We start from the raw sequence: 19647 nt of genomic DNA, 5'->3' as shown, positions 1-19647 counted from the left end.
TGCCTCGGATCTGGCATTGCTGTGGCTGTGACGTAGGCCAGTGGCTACAGCTCTGATTGGACCCCTAGCCTGGGAACCTCCATATGCCATGGTTGCGGCCCTAGAAAGACAAAAAGACAAAAAATAAATAAATAAATAAAAGAAAAGAAAGCTGGGACTCAAACGCACAGCCTGCCCTAACTCTCTATTGCCACGGTCCTGACTACTAGACTATCCTCCAGTCTTGATGAAGAGACATAAATATACTACATAGAAGGGAAAATGCTAGAATAAAAAAAGAGAAATGCAGATAAAGGGTTTAGGCAAAGGGAGGCTACTTACTGGGGCTGGAATTAGGGAAGGTTTCTGAGAGGGGAGCTGTCTGACCCAGGCCTGAAGGATGGGTGGGCTTTGGATGGGAGCGATAGAACTGTCAACAAGACTAAGGAAAGGCTGACCAAGCTGAAGCTTGAGCCCCTCTCCAGCCGATGACATCCGTCCACCAAGGCTGGGATGTATCAGTTTCCACTTGTGGGCACAAGTGCCTACTGGCACCTACCCGCCCACACCACTCTTTCCCCCTCTCCACGCTTCCATTCATGCCTTCCTCTACAATTCAAGTTGTGACTTAAATGTCCCCCTATCAGAGATGCCTACCCTGACCCCTCCTATCTACTTCTGCTCTCCCTACCCGTCACTCCCTATCACATTACCCTGAATTAAAACAAAAAATCACAGTACACGTCACCATCTGAAGTTATTTACTTACTCGCATTGTTACTGTCAGACTTTCCCAATAAAACAGAAACTAGAAGGGTCGTGGCCTCATCTTCCTCGTTCTTCAGTGCCGAATCCTCAGTGCTTATTATAGGTGATCAATAAATAGCTGTTGCACAGATAAAATTCTGCTCCAGGCTTTGAAATGCGCTACAGGTAGAACCTCAGCTTCAATGTCTGCCAATAAGGTAATGCTGCTCCTGATAAACACAGATCAATTAAGTTTCCCACACATAAAATTCTGTGATGCTATTATGACATTCTGGCTGTCACACTTTCTTTGACTCAAGGGTCCAACGTGGCAAGTCAAATTGTCTGCTTAATTTCAGTGTCTCTTTTCACCTGTCTAGAAGTTTGCTTCCTGTCTAGGAAGCTAAAGGCAAAAAAACAGCATCAGGGATCCGTGTCCTGACAGAGAGCCAGAGATGACTTCAGCCTAAGGGCTGCAGTCACCCACCACGAATCTCCGGGCCAGACTATCCTGAGCTGGTGCACATCCTCTCGGCTTCTTAGCAAAGCCTCATCATGCCCATGAAGGTCTGTTTCAGCCTAGCAGGTGCATCGGGATGGGTGGTCCTATTCCTGCCCAAGTGGGCCCTTAGGATGTCTTCTACTACAGAAAGCCTGCTGGACTTTCACGGAGAAAGAATGGATGTAACTGCCAAGCAGAGTAGAAGAGAGGCTGAAGGCTGAAGGTCTTTTTTTTGTTTGTTTTGTCTTTTTGTCATTTTCTTGGGCCGCTCTGGCGGCATATGGAGGTTCCCAGGCTAGGGGTCGAATAGGAGCTGTAGCTGCCGGCCTACGCCAGAGCCACAGCAACGCAGGATCCAAGCCGCGTCTGCAACCTACACCACAGCTCATGGCAACGCCAGATCCTTAACCCACTGAACAAGGCCAGGGATCGAACCTGCAACCTCATGGTTTCTAGTTGGATTTGTTAACCACCTAGCCACGATGGGAACTCCTGAAAAGGTCTTTTCCAACAAAGAGGCTAATGTGTTTTTCTTAAATTTCTCATCGGTTCGAGGGACCAGTCAGATGTAGGCTCTTCCTGTTCCTCGGGAACAGTGCCTTTGTACACAAGCTCTCATGCAGTTATAAACCAATGTTTCATGACAATGCATACCTCCCAAAGAAGGGCAATGGAGTGAGTGTACAAACACTCACAAGCAGTATCAACAAATTCATTTTTTGGCTCATTAATGAATTCATTCAGAAAATTAACAAATGCTAACTCAGCACCAACCATGGACCAAATACCATGCTAGACCATAGGGCTCCAAGGATGAAAGACATAGTTCTTGAGCTCGAGAAAATCACATTCTAAAAGTCCAACATCCATTCATGATCAAGACCCTCGCCAAAGTGGGTATAGAGGGAACATTCCTGAATATAATCAAAGCCATTTATGATAAACCCACAGCAAATATAATACTCAATGGGGAAAAACTGAAAGCCTTCTCACTCAAATCTGGAACAAGACAGGGATGCCCACTCTCACCACTGCTCTTCAACATAGTTTTGGAAGTCCTAGCCACAGCAATTAGACAAACAAAAGAAATAAAAGGCATCCATATAGGAAGACAAGAGATAAAACTGTCACTGTATGCAGATGACATGATACTATACATAGAAAACCCTAAGGACTCAACCCAAAAACTACTGGAACTGATTAATAAATTCAGCAAAGTAGCAGGATATAAGATTAACATTCAGAAGTCAGTTGCATTTCTGTATACCAGCAATGAAACATTAGAAAAGGAATACAAAAATACAATACCTTTTAAAATTGCACCTCACAAAATCAAATACCTCGGAATACACCTGACCAAAGAGGTAAAGGACCTATATGCCGAGAACTGTAAAACTTTAATCAAAGAAATCAAAGAAGATGTAAAGAAATGGAAAGATATTCCATGTTCCTGGATTGGGAAAATCAATATTGTGAAAATGGCCATACTACCCAAAGCAATCTACAGATTCAATGCAATCCCTATCAAATTACCCAGGACATTTTTCACAGAACTAGAACAAACAATCCAAACACTTATATGGAACAACAAAAGACCCAGAATCGCCAAAGCAATCCTGAGAAACAAAAACCAAGCAGGAGGCATAACTCTCCCAGACTTCAAGAAATACTGCAAAGCCACAGTCATCAAAACAGTGTGGTACTGTTATCAAAACAGACAGACAGACCAATGGAACAGAATAGAGAACCTGGAAATAAACCCTGACACCTATGGTCAATTAATCTTTGACAAGGGAGGCAAGAACATAAAATGGGAAAAAGAAAGTCTATTTAGCAAGCATTGCTGGGAAACCTGGACAGCTGCATGCAAAGCAAGGAAACTAGAACACACCCTCACACCATGCACAAAAATAAACTCCAAATGGCTGAAAGACTTAAATATACGACAGGACACCATGAAACTCCTAGAAGAAAACATAGGCAAAACACTCTCTGACATCAACATCATGAATATTTTCTCAGGTCAGTCTCCCAAAGCAATAGAAATTAGAGCAAAAATAAACCCATGGGACCTAATCAAACTGAAAAGCTTTTGCACAGCAAAGGAAACTAAAAAGAAAACAAAAAGACAACTTTCAGAATGGGAGAAAATAGTTTCAAATGATGCAACCGACAAGGGCTTAATCTCTAGAATATATAAGTAGCTTATACAACTCAACAGCAAAAAAGCCAATCAACCAATGGAAAAATGGGCAAAAGACCTGAATAGACTGTTCTCCAAGGAAGATATACAGATGGCCAGCAAACACATGAAAAAATGCTCAACATCGCTGATTATAAGAGAAATGCAAATCAAAACAACCATGAGATACCACCTCACACCAGTCAGAATGGCCATCATTAATAAATCCACAAATAACAAGTGCTGGAGGGGCTGTGGAGAAAAGGGAACCCTCCTGCACTGTTGGTGGGAATGTAAACTGGTACAGCCACTATGGAGAACAGTCTGGAGATACCTTAGAAATCTATACATAGAACTTCCATATGACCCTGCAATCCCACTCTTGGGCAAATATCCAGACAAAACCTTCCTTGAAAAAGACACATGCACCTGCATGTTCACTGCAGCACTATTCACAATAGCCAGGACATGGAAACAACCCAAATGTCCATCGACAGATGATTGGATTCAGAAGAGGTGGTATATATACACAATGGAATACTACTCAGCCATAAAAAAGAATGACATAATGCCATTTGCAGCAACATGGATGGAACTAGAGAATCTCATACTGAGTGAAATGAGCCAGAAAAACAAAGACAAATCCCATATGATATCACTTATAACTGGAATCTAATATCCAGCACAAATGAACATCTCCTCAGAAAAGAAAATCATGGACTTGGAGAAAAGACTTGTGGCTGCCTGATGGGAGAGGGAGGGAGTGGGCGGAATCGGGAGCTTGGGCTTATCAGACACAACTTAGAATAGATTTACAAGGAGATCCTGATGAATAGCATTGAGAACTTTGTCTAGATACTCATGTTGCAACAGAAGAAAGGCTGGGGAAAAAAATGTAATTGTAATGTATACATGTAAGGATAACTTGATCCCCTTGCTGTACAGTGGGAAAATAAAATAAAATAAAATAAAATATATATAAAAAAAGAAAATCACATTCTAAAAAAGATGGCCAATACACATTTGGCCAATGATGATACCATTTTAAGTGCTCACGACAAAAACATGAAGAACCAGCTACAAGACAAGGCAGAAGGACAGGAGAGTCAAACCAGGCAGGAAGAAGGCCCCCTTAGGAGCCAGGGGAAGAGGGGAAGGATAGGCACAGGCCCACTGCCTGCCAGGCACTGGGGCTCTTTAGCACAATGGGTTCTGGGGATAACCTGTTTCAGGGGCCAGCTCTGTCACTTACTACCTGGGGTGGGTGTGGCATGTCAATCATTCTTTCAGTTTCTCCCGCTGTCAAGTAAGTGCTCAATAAAAATCAGCCATTACCGTTATTGACAGGATACCCCATCAATTCTTTAAAAAACTCTATAAGGGAGTTAGTTATATTATCTCCATTTTACAGATGGCATAATTTTAGCCCAAAGACATTAGTTAGGTTGAGTTGACCACAATCATGTGGTCATCAGCTGGCATTTTCTTGTGTGTCTATTAAGTGCAGAAATTGTGCTACCTGATTTATATTTATCATCACATCCTTTTTTTTTTTTCTTTTTCGGGCCACACCCATGGCATCTGGAAGTTCCTAGGCTAAGCTAGAGATCAAATTGGAGCTGCAGCTGCTAACCTACACCACGGCCACAGCAATGCCAGATCCAAGGTGAGTCTGTGACCTACACCACAGCTCCCAGGAACACCGGATCCTTAACTCACTGAGCAGAGCCAGGGATAGAACCCATATCTTCATGGATACTAGTTGCGTTAGTTACTGCTGAGCCACAGCGGGAACTCCTATCATCACATTCTAATCTGCATAAGCACCTTCTAATGTGACTACTATTAAACCCTATTTTATAGTTGGGAAAACTGAGGGATCAGGAACTTAAGTCACCTTCCCTTGGAGATCAGGGGTCCCAATTCTAGACTAGGGGGACAGCAAACTCCTTCTACAAAGGGCCAGACTTTGGCTTCATGGGCCATTCTGCCTCGGCTGAGACTCTTCAGCTATAACGTGGTAGTGAGCAAGCAGCCAGATGTCAGGCAATGAATGAGACTGTGCTACAATAAACTTTAATTTATGAACAATGAAATTTAAATTTCACCTACTTTCTACACGTTGTGAAATGTTATTCTTCTTTTGATTTTTCTCCAACCGTGAACAAAATAAATAAAAGCTATTCTTAGCTTGTGACTGTGCAGATGCAGGTGGTGGGCTCGGCTTAGGCTACAGGCCATCGTCATTTTGGCGACTCTGACTCCAGGTCCAGGATGGGAACCCCTTCAGTTGGATGCTAGAGCTTGCCGTCTTCACTGGCAGGCACACGACACACCCTGAAACCCCAAACCTCCCTCATTCCAAAGCACATGCTCTTTCCCATAAATGCCCCTCCTCCCGAGGAGGATTTGATGAGGATGGCCGCTGAATTCAGAATGTCTGCGCTCTGAGAGTGGAATTCAACTCGAGGCTGGAACCCTTCCCTGCTGCTTTTGGTGATGCCTTAGCATCACTGTAAGAAGTAGTTTCTATGGAAACTGACCTGGTCCCTCTACCTCAGTGATCCTTGTTTAAATTCCCTTCCTGATGGAAAGATGAATGCAGAACAGGGGACCACTCGCTATGTCCTCATCTCTCCTCCCCAACCACCCAGTATTCAGGATTTCACACACACCATCTTTACAGGCAGAACGTATTCGTTAACAGACCACTCCAGATACACGAGAAAACGAAATAAACGCCGTTCATGAAGGTTCATCTTTTTTATTAGGCTCAGAGTCCTTAATGAATGAAAAATGGAAGCCAGATGGTGCTATTTTCTCCTTTGCTGTACCTTCAAGTTCAGTTACTGTAATTGAATAGATTAACTTAAAAGGGGGCTGGCAAAGAAACCTCCTTGGAAATGTATCGGAATCAACCGGAAAAGCTTTTGCTCTCTCCTTAAAGAGAAATTCCATATATATATACATATATATATATATATACACACACACACACATACATATATATACACACACACACACATACATATATATATATACACACACACATACACACACACACACATACATATATATACACACACACACACATACATATATATATACACACACACACACACACACACACATACATATATATATACACACACACACATACACACACACACACACATTAAAGCAAACCAGGACTTCAGGTCTGTAATCAGTTTTCAAATTACAGAAGATGTTGTCCATTTTTGCAAAATGGGGCTCTGACAAGAAGTCAATCAGGTGTATTTGCTGCATCGATTAGCACTTCAGTAGCCGAGGGAGAGGGCGAGCCTTTACACACAGCCAGCCCTCCAGGGACTAGATAAGCTCCCGTGCTCAGAAGCATCTGCTCCATGCAGACACCCTGCTCTGTTTATTCTCCCAAAGTGAGCAGAAGAGTCACTGCAGACCTCCATGTTTCAGAAGAGGCAGAGAGCCCTTCCTTCTGTGGGAGGAAGACTAAAATCAGACTGAAGTGGGTCAAAGTAGCTCAGAAGCCCCTGTCACCCAATGGACCTGACAGGGGCTTTTGGGTTCAGGAACGCCTGGATCCCACTGCAGCCTCTGTCACTCACCTACCACCATGATGCTTCGTTAACTTTTCAGCTGTGATTTTTTTCTTCGCCTACGGAGGTAAAATAAAAATCCTATCTACACGATGGGGTTCTTAGGAGAATTAAATATGACACCTGCATGGACAGTGCTTAGCAGGGTGCCTAACAAAGGAACAAGTGCAACGTGGATGGCCAACATCATCCTTGGCACACCTAGTGCCAGCACGACTTAGCCTTCTTCTAGTCTACCTGCATCCCACTGGCTCACAGATGAGGCGGAGGAGGAACTAACACAGGAGATGACTGTATCTACTGCAGGACACAGACACCAACAGTCAGAGAAGAACAGTGGTTCAAACTGCAGGTTTCAGAGCAGACGGACCCAACATCCAGGTGCAGCTCAGCTGCTTTTCAGCCAGGTATCCTTAGGCAGGTTAACACCTCTAAGCCTTGGGTTGCTCATGTGTTAAATCACTCGTGTTCTAAAAATGTTGGGGGAGATTATAAAGTACTTAGCATGGGTCTAGCACAGGACGCGGTGGGCACTTCCATCACAGGGCAGCGTTGAGACAAACTCTAGAACAGCCCTTGTCCAAGAGAACTTGCTATGATGAAGAAAATGTTCTATATGTGCAATATTTAAGGTGGTCATTTTCAGGGAAAAAAATACTCTTCTTGTATGTTTCTCCTTTACTCTCATGCCACGGCCACACCTACCACACTTCTGACACCAAATATATGTTACCAACAAGCAATTCTCTGAGCTACCAGCTACGTGTCCCACAAAAGGAGGGCCTTCAAAGGGACTGAGGAGGAAAAGTCACGTGGGCTAAGGGTCTTCTCTGAGCTGGCCGCTTAAAGACCACATCCCAACGTTATGGAAGGCTGGTCCCTACTTTGGGTGATGGGAATGGGCCATTTCTCAAAGGGATGGGGTTCTTGAATGGAATGGACGTGAACTTGGACTGGGTGGGAGCCTCCTTTCAAAGGACCTGAACACCAAGCTAAGTAGGGACCCTCAACAGGGCACATGGAATGTGTTGCCCAGAGAACAGGTGACATGACGGCAGGAGTGCATGCCTCTACTGCCGGCTGTTACATGGGGATGCAAGCCCATCTCCCCTCACCCATCCATGATCCAGCATATCGTGAACATGTCAATGGCATGTGTAACTGCTAAGTTTCCACAGCTCAGCAGTCTATGTCCAGGGGTTATTTAGGGACATGACTCTCATCTTGGAATGCTGGGCTTTTGCACACAGATTAGTTCAGAAGGCAAGCAGAGGCCCTACAGGGCCCCTTGCCGTACGGCATACGTGAACCACACTTCTTCAGAAGCGATTCCAATGATTGCCCTCATTTTATAAGAGGCCAAACAGATGGCAGCCAAAGCAAAGGGGACCACTCAGGGGTTTCGCTCGCTCATGCAAGGATAAACGGAACCCGAGGATAAAAAGGGTTCTTGAGGTTGATATTCTCTCACTGACTGAGCTGATGGTTATAAAGGGGGAAAAAAAAAAAAGAAGATTATAGCCCAGTGGCTTTAATACCAGGCTTACCTTGAATCTACTAAGATACCTGCCATCTTTGAAATATACAGCAGGAAGAAGTAATTAGGTGGCTTTTTACAGCTCTCTATAACTGCTATGAATTAATGGGTGCACCATGGAGAGAATTCTTTTTATGTCCTGGCATATATCTTTTTGCTACAAAGCAGAACTAGCATTTATCCTGAATAGAGATCTCAGTGACTTCATCCCAGCCCTGTACAAACACCGTCCAGCAGACAGTAAAATGAGAGGCAAAGAAAGTCATGACTTTCTTGATTCACACCTACATGGAAAAAGCCCAATGATTCCTGGCTTTGACTCCTGTTTCCTTTCTATTCTTTCTCCAATTAATGTTATGAAATAGGGGCGAGGAGTCATTTGGCTGAGAAAGCTAGAAATTGTCTTGCCGTAGAAAGTAAGGGTTTCTTCATGGGCAAATTACTTGCATCTGCAGAGGTGCCCTTTGGACTTGCAAGAACAGAGCTGCGCTGGCTGGCCACCTCTGTAATAAACACACTAACATCTGCAGGGAGTTTTAGAGTTCAAGGTTTAAACAAACACTTTTGCTTACATCCTATTGGAACCTGACAACCGCTCTGGGAAACAGGTGTGGGGTATGAAGATCACTCTGCCCATTTGCCGGATAAAGAGAATGAGGTTCACGGAGGTTAAGTGTCCAAGATTACACCACTGGACACTTGCACAGCTACATCATGAGCTTCCAGCTCAGTTCTTCAATGTCGCTCTCTTTCAACTTTTGCAGCAATTAACATTTTGTGGGGGGATTTTACAGTTTTCAAGACATTTCTGACATGCACAGCAGAGTTCGAATCCTCAGAGCAGCACAGCATGTATCATGACTTACAAATGAAGACAGTGAGCTTCTTGGATAACTAAAATAATTCTTCTCACAAGCTAGGAACCAGGATTGATCTTGTACATTTCCCACTGATCCTTTATTAGTACCCAGGGCTGGTTTTGGTTCTAAGCTATTTCATTTGCATTCTTAGTCTGAATATCTTCTTAAAATGTTGAGTCCATCTTGCTTCCAGCCCTGGTTAGAAAAGTTTCATAAAGGTGGTGGGGTTTTCAACACCGTGCAGGGAAAGGAGAGTGATGGGCCAGCCCTGACCCAGCTTTGGCATGTCACTCTGTGACCACAGCTCTGCTGGCTTGGGTGCGTCTGCAGTCAGAACTGAGGATACAGCCTGGCACAACCGGGAAACTATAACTCAGTGACTTTCAAGGATATGTGGCTGTCATAGGAAGAGTTGGCATCTATGTTTTGATATAAGGCATACAGGTAATGCTACATAGGGGTGGCCAAATCTTGGATCTGATTCCTTCTCTTGTACTTTTTCCAGCTCATGAGACCAGTCTCATGGGAAAAGAGTTGGAGAAGAGAAATACACGGCCATGGCCAAGGTCAACAATGGTTAGTCATCACTGAAACAGCCTCTCTAATAAGAGGGTAGAGCTGCTCTCCTAACACCCAGTGGTGGGCAAGAGGAAGTATAGGTCATGCTGCGAGAAAGACTGGCAGTCTAGAGAGGCCATATGAATTCATATTTGGCTAAGACACAAGCTGCACTAAGGTACCAGCTGGTCCCAGATGAAGGTGAAAGATTCTCTCAAGGAAGCTTGTTCCATCACCTCCCTCAGCTTTGGACAGGCGGAGAGATGAACAGCCAGGTAGGCAAGACAAAGCTCCTGCATCCCAGGCTCAAAAGTCAGAACAAAGACCAATGCGTGATGTTAACGTGGAAAACATGGAGCCGACAGGCAGCAAGCATGGCATAAATTTAACCTTTGGAATGAAAAAGACCCAGGTTCGCATCTTCCATCAGTCACCGTTGGCAAGCGTCTTCACCTCTCTGTGACGGGGTCCTCATCTTTAAAGTGGAAATGATCATGCCAGCTCCTACTCTTTGAGCCCTCAGTGAGTGCCAGGCACTGCTCTGGGTACTATATTGAATCCTTTCAATAACCTCGCAGGATGTCTGCGAGAGCCTTATAATTATTTCCGTTTCAAACTGAATCATCTGGGTTACACATCAATTAAACATGCTCCAGAAGACACAGCCAGCAATACTTCCCATGTAGGATTGCTTTGAGGATAAAATGCTCATATAGGGCGTTCCCGTCGTGGCTCAGTGGGAACAAATCTGACTGGTATCCATGAGGACGCAGGTTCAATCCCTGGCCTGGCTCAGTGGGTTAAGGATCCAGCGTTGCCATGAGCTGTGGTGTACGTCACAGATGTGGCTCAGATCTGACACTGTTATGGCTGTGGCCTAGGCTAGCAGCTACAGCTCCCATTTGATCCCTAGCCTGGCAACTTCCATATGCTACAAGCGTAGCCCTAAAAAGACAAAAAGAAAAAGAAAATCGTAATTTATGTAAGTAGATGTACTTGAAGCCCAACGAGTGACTGTGTCAGTTAGTATTGCTATTTATACTATTATAATGGCCTGCTACCACTCACTACAAGGATAAAGTACTGAGCCTCTCACATCTCTGGATGTTTAAATAGGCTGGATGGCTGCTGCTGGACCATTTGTTTTAACTGCATCTACGTCTTTTCCAGCCACTTGATTCTCTTAAACTATTTACACACAGGGGCAGTCTCTTCCCAGACTTCTCCCAGCGCCAGCACGTGCTTCATCCAAACAATGCAAGATTTATGGCGTGCCTTTATTTGAGTTGATTCCAATGTGTCAGCAGATATGAATTGCAACGTAAAATAATTACACTTGAAAGTGAAATGCAGGCCTAAGGATTCTGGTTGGCTATTTTTTTTTTTTTTTAAGTGCCAGCGATTTCTGAAAGACTGGATTTATTTAGTGCCTCCCCCACCCCCCAACCCCTTGAGCACTTAGAGACCTCGGCATCTAAGAATGCCATTCCAGCTACCTTTATTACAGACTACTTTATCAATTACCCTGACAGTTATTCATAGTCTACATGAATGTACTTTATAGTTGTCACATGTGTGCCACAGACAGGGTAATAAAACGTATAATGCATTTTTCTTATCAGTAAATCCTAATGGGTGATACAAGCCGCAGACTCCCGAACTGGAGCCTCTTAGAAGTGTGACAAAACCCAAGAAGCTGGAATTTATATATAAACAAATTAATGGAGTCTTTAATGCAGCACAAGAAGGGGGTTCCCACAAGGAAGATGAGCAATTAGGGCAGGAAGAAGCCTATTAAATCATCTTGTTCATCCCCAACCATGTAGGCTGCTCCCTACAGCAAAACCCCCTCCCAGGTTAAATTACCTAAGAGACTGGGATTCCCTTACAGCCCCTGGGAAACAACTGACTGCCCAATCAATCTCCTCATTCCAATTCTTCTGGTTACAAGGCAAGAGATTGGGGGAAAAAAAAAAAAGCAAATGAAAAGTGACGGTATCCCAGGGAAAAGTCTTATACCAGCCTCTCCCCCGCCCCTTCCTTTTCCATCCTCTTTTCAGGTGTCTAAAATCATTTTTAATTTAAAACAATGGCATTTCAGGTTCATTTATCTGCATCTACCTCCTCCGGTTCTATCTAACTGGGTGTTGAAAGTGACAGCAAATCAAGGATGGCATGATGAAAAGAAGGGTTTGGGATTGGGGTTGACAGCTGGGGGGTTTCAGTCTTGACTTGGACATCAACTACCTGTGGGGTTTCGTCAGGTCACCATGCCTCTCTGAGTCTGAATTTCCGCTATAAAATTAGGATACATTCGCCTGATTTTGTAATCATAAATAAATTCTACATTTCTTCATGCACTCAACTTTATTTTTAAGTGAGTACATCCATCTGCAAGGTGTGTGCTTAGCATGGAAGATACACTGACGAAAACCCATGGTTCCTGTTCTCGAGGGCACAAAAGGTATTGGAAGGTATGCTAACATGACACACCCAATTATAACATGTTAAAACTGTGATAAAATATAAATATAAATAACATAAAACTACCATCTCGACCATTTTTAAGTATACAGGTCAGTGGCATCAAGAATATTTACACTGGGAGAGTTCCCTGGTGGTCTAGTGGTTAGGATTTGGTGCTTGCACTGCTGTGGCCTAGGTCCTACCCCTGGTCTGAAGACTGAGATTCCACATTAAGCTGAGGCATTTTGCAGTAAAAAAAAGGACTATTTACACTGTTGCACAAACATCACTACCAACCGTCTCATCACTACTTCTTTTATCATCTACAGTTCCAACTGAAACTCTGTCCCTATTAAGCATATACTCCCTATTCTCCCCACCCCCATCCCCAGCAAAAACCCTTCTACTCTTTGTGTCTATGAATGTGACTACTCGAGGAACCTCATGCAAGTGGAATCATACAACATCTGCCTTTTTGTGACTGGCTTATTTCACTTAGCATAGTCTTCAAGGTTTAGCCACGTTGTAGCATGTTCAGAACTGCCTCCCTTTTTAAGGCTGAATAATATTCCATTGCCTTTAAGTATCACATTTTGCTTATCCATTCATCTACTGATGGATGCTTGGGTTGCTTCTCCCTTTTGTACAACACATTTAAATAAGTATTATCACAGAAGTGGCCCGTGTAGGAAAGTATAGACAAGGGATATCTAATCTAGGTTGGTAGGTTAGAGGAGAATTTCTAAGAACGTGGTACCTGAGCTGAGAGGCCTAGAAAAGAAATTGGAGTCAGCCAGAGGAGAAAGGCACAAAGAGAGGGTTGGTAGAGGGAAGCAAGGAGAATAACATTCCAGGTGGAACACAGAACCAAACCATCCTATGTGCAAAGGCAGAGGAAGAGGGACCCACATAGAATTGACTGTGGTTCTCTCTCTTTTCTTTCTTTTTTTCTTTTTTCTTTTTTTTTTTTTTTTTTTTGGCCTTTTAGGGCCATACTCATGGCATAGGGAAGTTCCCAGGCTAGAGGTTGAATCAGAGCTACAGCTGCCAGCCACAGCAAGGCAGGATCCAAGCTGCGTCTGCGACCTACACCACAGCTCACGGCAACAACTGAGTGAGGCCAGGGTTCAAACCTGCATCCTCATGGATATTAGTCAGGTTCATTTCTGCGGAACCACAACTGGAACTCAGACCACAGTTCTCTTTGATGGTGGGGGTCAGCCGGAGATGATGCTAGAAGGATTTTCACTCTTCTGAGCTCATCATTTCCGTGATTCCGTTCTCTGCACAGTATCTCTGTATTACGTCTCTGTCTCACCAGCATTCGCCACACAGGTCAATGAAATACCATCTGCTGGTTTAATTAGAAGTACTCTGTTTGCTTTCCTTTTCAGGTCGTTCATACAGAAGCCCTTAAGTATGAATCTGAAGTGAGGCGACCACGCCGTGATCTTTCTTATCACAGTGTCATCTGATTGGTTGTTTACTCAGCTACCAGCTCATGAGTCCTGTGGAGGAAGGGATTTTCTCTGATACAGCTTCATATCTCTGTGCCTGGTACATAGTGCATGCTCGGCAAATGTTTGACTGAAGAATTTAATTTTTTACAGAGGAGAGGATCACGGAAAAAAATTTAAATGACTTCACCAAGGTGCTGATGGGAGCTCTGGTTTTTTAAGGATAGAATCTTATAATTTATGAAACTGTTAACCTTAACTCTCCCAATAGATATTCGTCCCAGTAGATACCTATATGCTATTTTCATAAAGAGAAATAAGAGCAGAAGCAGATTTGTGCGGAGAGTACTGAGGCGAGAGGAATGGCCTCCAGAGGTTTAAGGTCTATTCACTTCTCTCAAAGACCTTATCTGAGTGGCAGGAATACAGGCGCTGTGGGCAGAAAACCAACCTGGGGGTGCTGGAGTGGTCCTGAGGGAGGCCACGGTACAATCTCATTATTTCGGATCCTGCTAATTCGGAATGTGGACAGAACCTAGGCTGCATCCTTCTCTCAATAACACCTGTGCGCCACAAATTAGACAGTGTTTAGAATGAACCTCCAAGAAGGATTCATTCATTCACAAACATCTGGTATGTGCCAACGTTCTTCTTCTCTTGTGACAAAAATAATGTATATCATCAGGGAGCATTTATTTGCACAGAACTTCATCATGCATTCTTCCCCCTGGAATTACTGCAACTGACCTCTGATGAAGGCCAAGGTCGTCCCCCTCTCCCTCTCATAACTGAGGAAACACAGGCTCAGAGTGATGAAATGCCTTGGCCAAGAATGCACAGCTTTACGTGCAGGAATGAATATAGAAATAAGTTTTACTCTTCTTAAACGTTAAAGATCATCAATCTTAAGTTATGAAAGTAAAGACGGCCAAGTTTTCTCTTCTTGGTGACATTTATCCACACACGGACAATCAATAGCACTGCCCTGAACACCGGTAGGAGAAAGTGTACGACCAAGAGCAAAAGGGTGGTCCAGACAGCTAACACCTTGAGAACGGGTAAGCCAAGACCTAAGAGAAATCCGTTTTCAGCCAATTCACAATGCCCTTTGACGTCATTCAGATTTGAGGTAAAGCCAATGGACCATGAGTCTCATCAGTATAAAAGATCGGCTCTATCATTACGTCACCACCCCGTAACGACTACTGTGAGCAGATAGGGAAATAATGACAGAGGCATTAAAACTAAAGTTTAATACCAAAAAGTTCAAAAATTTATTATTTTAAAATATAAAGGAATTCCTATTGTGGCTCAGCGGGTTAAGAGCCTGACACTGTCTCTGTGAGGATGTGGGTTCAATCCCTGGTCTCACCCAGTAGGTTAAGGATCCAGTGTTACCATGAGTTGCAGCACAGGTCGCATTTGTGACTTGGATCCAGTGTTGCTGTGGCAGAGGCCTGAAGCCATAGCTCTGATTTAATCCCTAGCTTGGGGATGGCCATATACCACAGGTACAGCCTTAAAAATAAATAAATAAGTAAATAAATAGGAGTTCCTGCCGTGGCTCAGCAGAAACAAATCTGACTAGGATCCATGAGGTTGCTGGTTCCATCCCTGGCCTGGCTCAGTGGGTTATGGATCCTGTGTTGCTGTAAGCTGTGGTGTAGGTCGCAGATGCGGCTCGGATCTGGCGTGGCTGTGGCTCTAGTGTAGGCTGGCAGCAACAGCGCTGATTAGACCCCTAGCCTGGGAACCTCCATATGCTGTTGGTGCGGTTCTAAAAAGACAAAAGACAAATAAAATAAAATAAAATAAAATGAATATATGGTATTACTCTGGGCTGACCAATATATAGCAAAATAGATAGTATTTGTATATCTGGCAGTACAACTTTCTAGAGCGTAATATGACTCCCCCCTCCACCCCCAACAACAACAACAACAACAAATATGGGAGCATTATAAATATACATATTGGAATTGCTGATGAAGAAATTCTGGATTTCAACTACATGAAATAAAAAGATGTGCCCCAAAATGCAGATACTAAGACTATTCGTATGTACACCAAAATACTGACTGGGTTTATGTTTAAGAGATAAGGGTTTCAAGTAACTTGCATTTTCTTCTTCATGACTTTTCTATGTTTTGTAAATTTTCTCTAATAAATACATGCTACTTGTATAAGTAAAAAAAAAAAGGCATAAAATATAAATCAGGATAAATATGGATTAACCTGTGTAAATTACCACATGTGATTTTGGGCTGGCAATTAACCTCTCTGAGCTCTAATAAGTTTGCATGGGTAATAAAATGTCACCAATGAAACTGCATGAGTAATACATACCTTGTAAGATTCACAGGAAGATCAGCTGTAAGAAAAAAAGTGAAAGTACTTTCCAAACTACAAAGAGATTCTCAAACATAAGACATCCTTTTTTATCATTGTATCAGAAGAAAAAGTTTTTGTTAAGTGCTACAATCATTGTACCACAGGCTCCAGATAAGCAGGAAAGAAAAAATATAGGCACAGACTTTGACAGCACAGAAATACACATGAAAGAGTATGCACATCCATTCACGTGCATGAATAGATCATGCTGCACGGAGTCGTGAGATGAGGCATTTCCGTATCACAGAGTCTCAGACGCTCTCCTTGGACCCATTTATATTGAAGAGGAAGTATCTCTTCCTCAAAAGTGAGGTTATGACTGTCTTGAGTTTAGACACTTGCCAGTACAATCTTTATTTTCAAAATTTTAAACATATAATTTAAAAGCCTGCACATCTCTTAGATAGCCTAAAAAATTCAAACCTCAATCTCTGGAGGTATAGGCATTTTGTATTTAAATATTGAGGCCATGCTTCCTGTGTAGTTTCTTGCAGATTTGAACTCTTCTGATTTTCTAAATAGTTTAAGAAGTCAAATCCATCCTGCTGGGCAAATCCCTAAACTCTGTGAGTGAGGCAGCTTGAAGGAAGGGTGTATACAGATACGTGTGTGTGTGTGTGTGTGTGTGTGTGTGTGTGTGTGTGTGTGTCCATCCCAAAAGAATTATCTGGCTGAAGCCACAGTAAGAGTGCTGCCTGCTGCTGAAATGGCTACGGGCTGCATCTGATGTGGGTTCATCAGACAAACTGAAACCCTGGGCTCCACTCAGGTCATTGGTGTTTGTCCTCTGTGCCAAAAGCATCTCTATTTTCCTCCATGTGCCATGTTCAATGCCCCTGTCAGAATGGTATTGGTAATACCTAGTTCATAGTGTGTAATCTCGAGAAATGAATGAGAGCATGCATGCAACTCACTGAGCCCAAGGGATGTAACATTCCCAGGTCATCTCTCACACCATACCCGCTCTGGCAAACTAACCTCTCTTTCATCCTTCAGATCAAAACATACCTGCACATGTTCCAGGCTGCAGGGTGCCCAGGAATCAAAATATCAAGGTGCAGAACCCACAGCACCCCGAAGGGACTCCCACCCTTGGGGAAAGCTCCCCCTGCTGTCAGGGCACAGGATGGCGGGGAGAAGGCGAAAGTTTCTGTCCTCTGGGAACTTATATAATATTTAGTATGCAGCTCAACACATAGTAGGTGCTCAATAAATGTTAGTTTCCCTCAATTAGATATTACTGTCCCCTCGTGGGCATAATATATTATGCTTTTTTTTTTTTTTTACAGCTGATTGTACTTTCTATCTTCAATGAAGTAAGTATTTGACAATGTCTTTGGAAAATATATGTGGCAATAGAAAAAAGATGACTGTATCTTGAGGACTGAATACATGCATACAAAAGTACAGAAAAGAGATGAGGAAGAAGATAAAGGCAAATTAGATGGATGGGGAAAGAGAAAGGAAAAGGGGGAAAATGTTTCCTGCACAGGAGTTCCCATGGTGGCACAGTGGAAACGAATCCGACTAAGAACCATGAGGTTGCATGTTCGATCCCTGGCCTCACTCAGTGTGTTAAGGATCCAGCATTGCTGTGAGCTGTGGTGTAGGTCACAGACAAGGCTCAGACCTGGTGTTGCTGTGGCTTGACATAGGCCGGTGGCTACAGCTCCAATTTGACCCCTAGCCTGGGAACCTCCATATGCTTGCTACGAGTGTGGCCCTAAAAAGACAAAATAAATACATAAATAATACATAAATAAGTATACTGACCATGTGTGTGTGCACACACACACACAGTGTCAGTAACTATATTAATGTGCTAATGATGAAAAAGTCAGCCAGCAATGTTGTTTTGTTCTAGGTAACATTTAACCGTCAATGTAAGACATAGCCACGCACCAGCTTCCTTATTGTGGCCAGCGAACCAGCGTGGTCTGAAATCATGTCGGGGACAGGGCAACCCTCATTAGCAGAGACATCGTGGCAGTTCACTGCACCTCTCCGAACCTCAGGGCCGTCCTGGGTAAACCAGAGCCAATACCTCTATTTGGTAAGAGGGCTGTAAAGCTTGGTGAGTTAGTGACAGCTCTCCTCCTCCAGAGGAGAACACTAACCCACTAAGAAGCTCAGTGATGCATCAAAGTATGAAACGAAATGTGCGTAATGCAGGTGCCAGATCTGGGACAACAGCAAGTGCTATGGGCATCATCATCACCGTCGTTGTTTCCATCCTCCCGCCTGACCTACCCTTTTGTAACTGAGGGATGGTACAAATTCAGCCTTCTGATAAGGAACCCAGACCTCTCTGCATGTCTCTGGTCATCTAGATCCAGGGTCCACCACGGACATCTTGCCAGACAGAGTCTCCTCTAAGAGGGGGATTTTCCCAGGCTCTCACCTTGACCTAGGTCACGCATCCCTTTATAATCCCCAGGATTATGAATGCCGCCGCACGGAGGAGTACTTGAGAGAAGCACCGAGAACCATCACATGGGTGCTGGGCCTAATTACAGCCTCACCATTTTGATACAAACAGCTCCTGTAAGGAGTGTCTTCATAAAAATAGAAGCACTTATTAAATATCCAAGGCACAGTCAGGGAAAATGAGTTCTAAATTAAAATTTAAAACAAATGCGCAAGATAGAAAAATAATAAAAGCAGATCCCAGATAAAGCAATCAGCCGTCTAAATAAAAGCAGAGACACCCAAACGGACAGCTCTGATTTATCAAGTGTAACGGCCTCTGGAATCTGGATGAGCATTTTCAGAAGTGTCTTTTTCTGCTACTCAGTTGACCCTCAAAACTAGAGGAAGCTCCCAGAGCACGTGAATATCTGTGATTTACAATACGCGGATGTCACAGGCCCTCCTGCAAGGACGAAGGAAGTACAGTTGGGAAATCCATGACCTTGCTTTACTTTTATCTTTTTGCATAGCACTCAATACTTTCTAACAAAGTATATTCTTTAGGTACGTCTAGTGTTTCTTCTTTGTCTTGCCACATTAGAATCTAACATTCACAGGTAGAGATGCTCCTTTTATTGACCAATGTAAGCACACCCCTGAGAATACTCCTTGGCACACAGTAGGTACTCAATGAATATTTGTTCAATGAATAAATGGATAAAAAGTTAAGAGTCATCTTGGTCAAGGGACCCAACTGCCCTTTCGGTCACCTCGTCTGTAAAATGGCAACAATAACGAAGAGACAGACTGCAAGAATTCAATGAGAAAAAGGTATTGAAGCACTTGGCATAGTACCTGGCAAGCCGTGCTCAACAAGCAGTGGCTTCTACAGTTGCTAATACAATTCCCAGAGCCGAGCATCTATTTTCCGAGTTTATAAAAAGCACTCATCCCCAAAAT

The 19647-nt window shown here is 43.4% G+C and overlaps 1 protein-coding gene and 1 long non-coding RNA gene across 52 annotated transcripts in view; both read right to left on the bottom strand.

The window, feature by feature from the left end:
- DAB1 (DAB adaptor protein 1) overlaps window positions 1–19647 on the bottom strand; it is a 1225890-nt gene that overhangs the window by 114417 nt on the left and 1091826 nt on the right.
- Window positions 13356–15044, bottom strand: LOC146402942 (uncharacterized). The gene is made up of 2 exons (XR_014808202.1): window positions 13967–15044; window positions 13356–13527 (listed from the first exon to the last, which is right to left on the bottom strand). It is a non-coding gene; the product is annotated as an uncharacterized LOC146402942 (long non-coding RNA).

Source organism: Sus scrofa, chromosome 6 (genome assembly GCF_054392235.1).
Source record: "Sus scrofa isolate SSC_HxYL_T2T_F1_AM1 chromosome 6, Sscrofa_HxYL_maternal_Yorkshire_Landrace_v2.0, whole genome shotgun sequence".
Taxonomy (NCBI): Eukaryota; Metazoa; Chordata; class Mammalia; order Artiodactyla; family Suidae; genus Sus; species Sus scrofa.
This window is presented reverse-complemented; position numbering and strand designations above follow the sequence as displayed.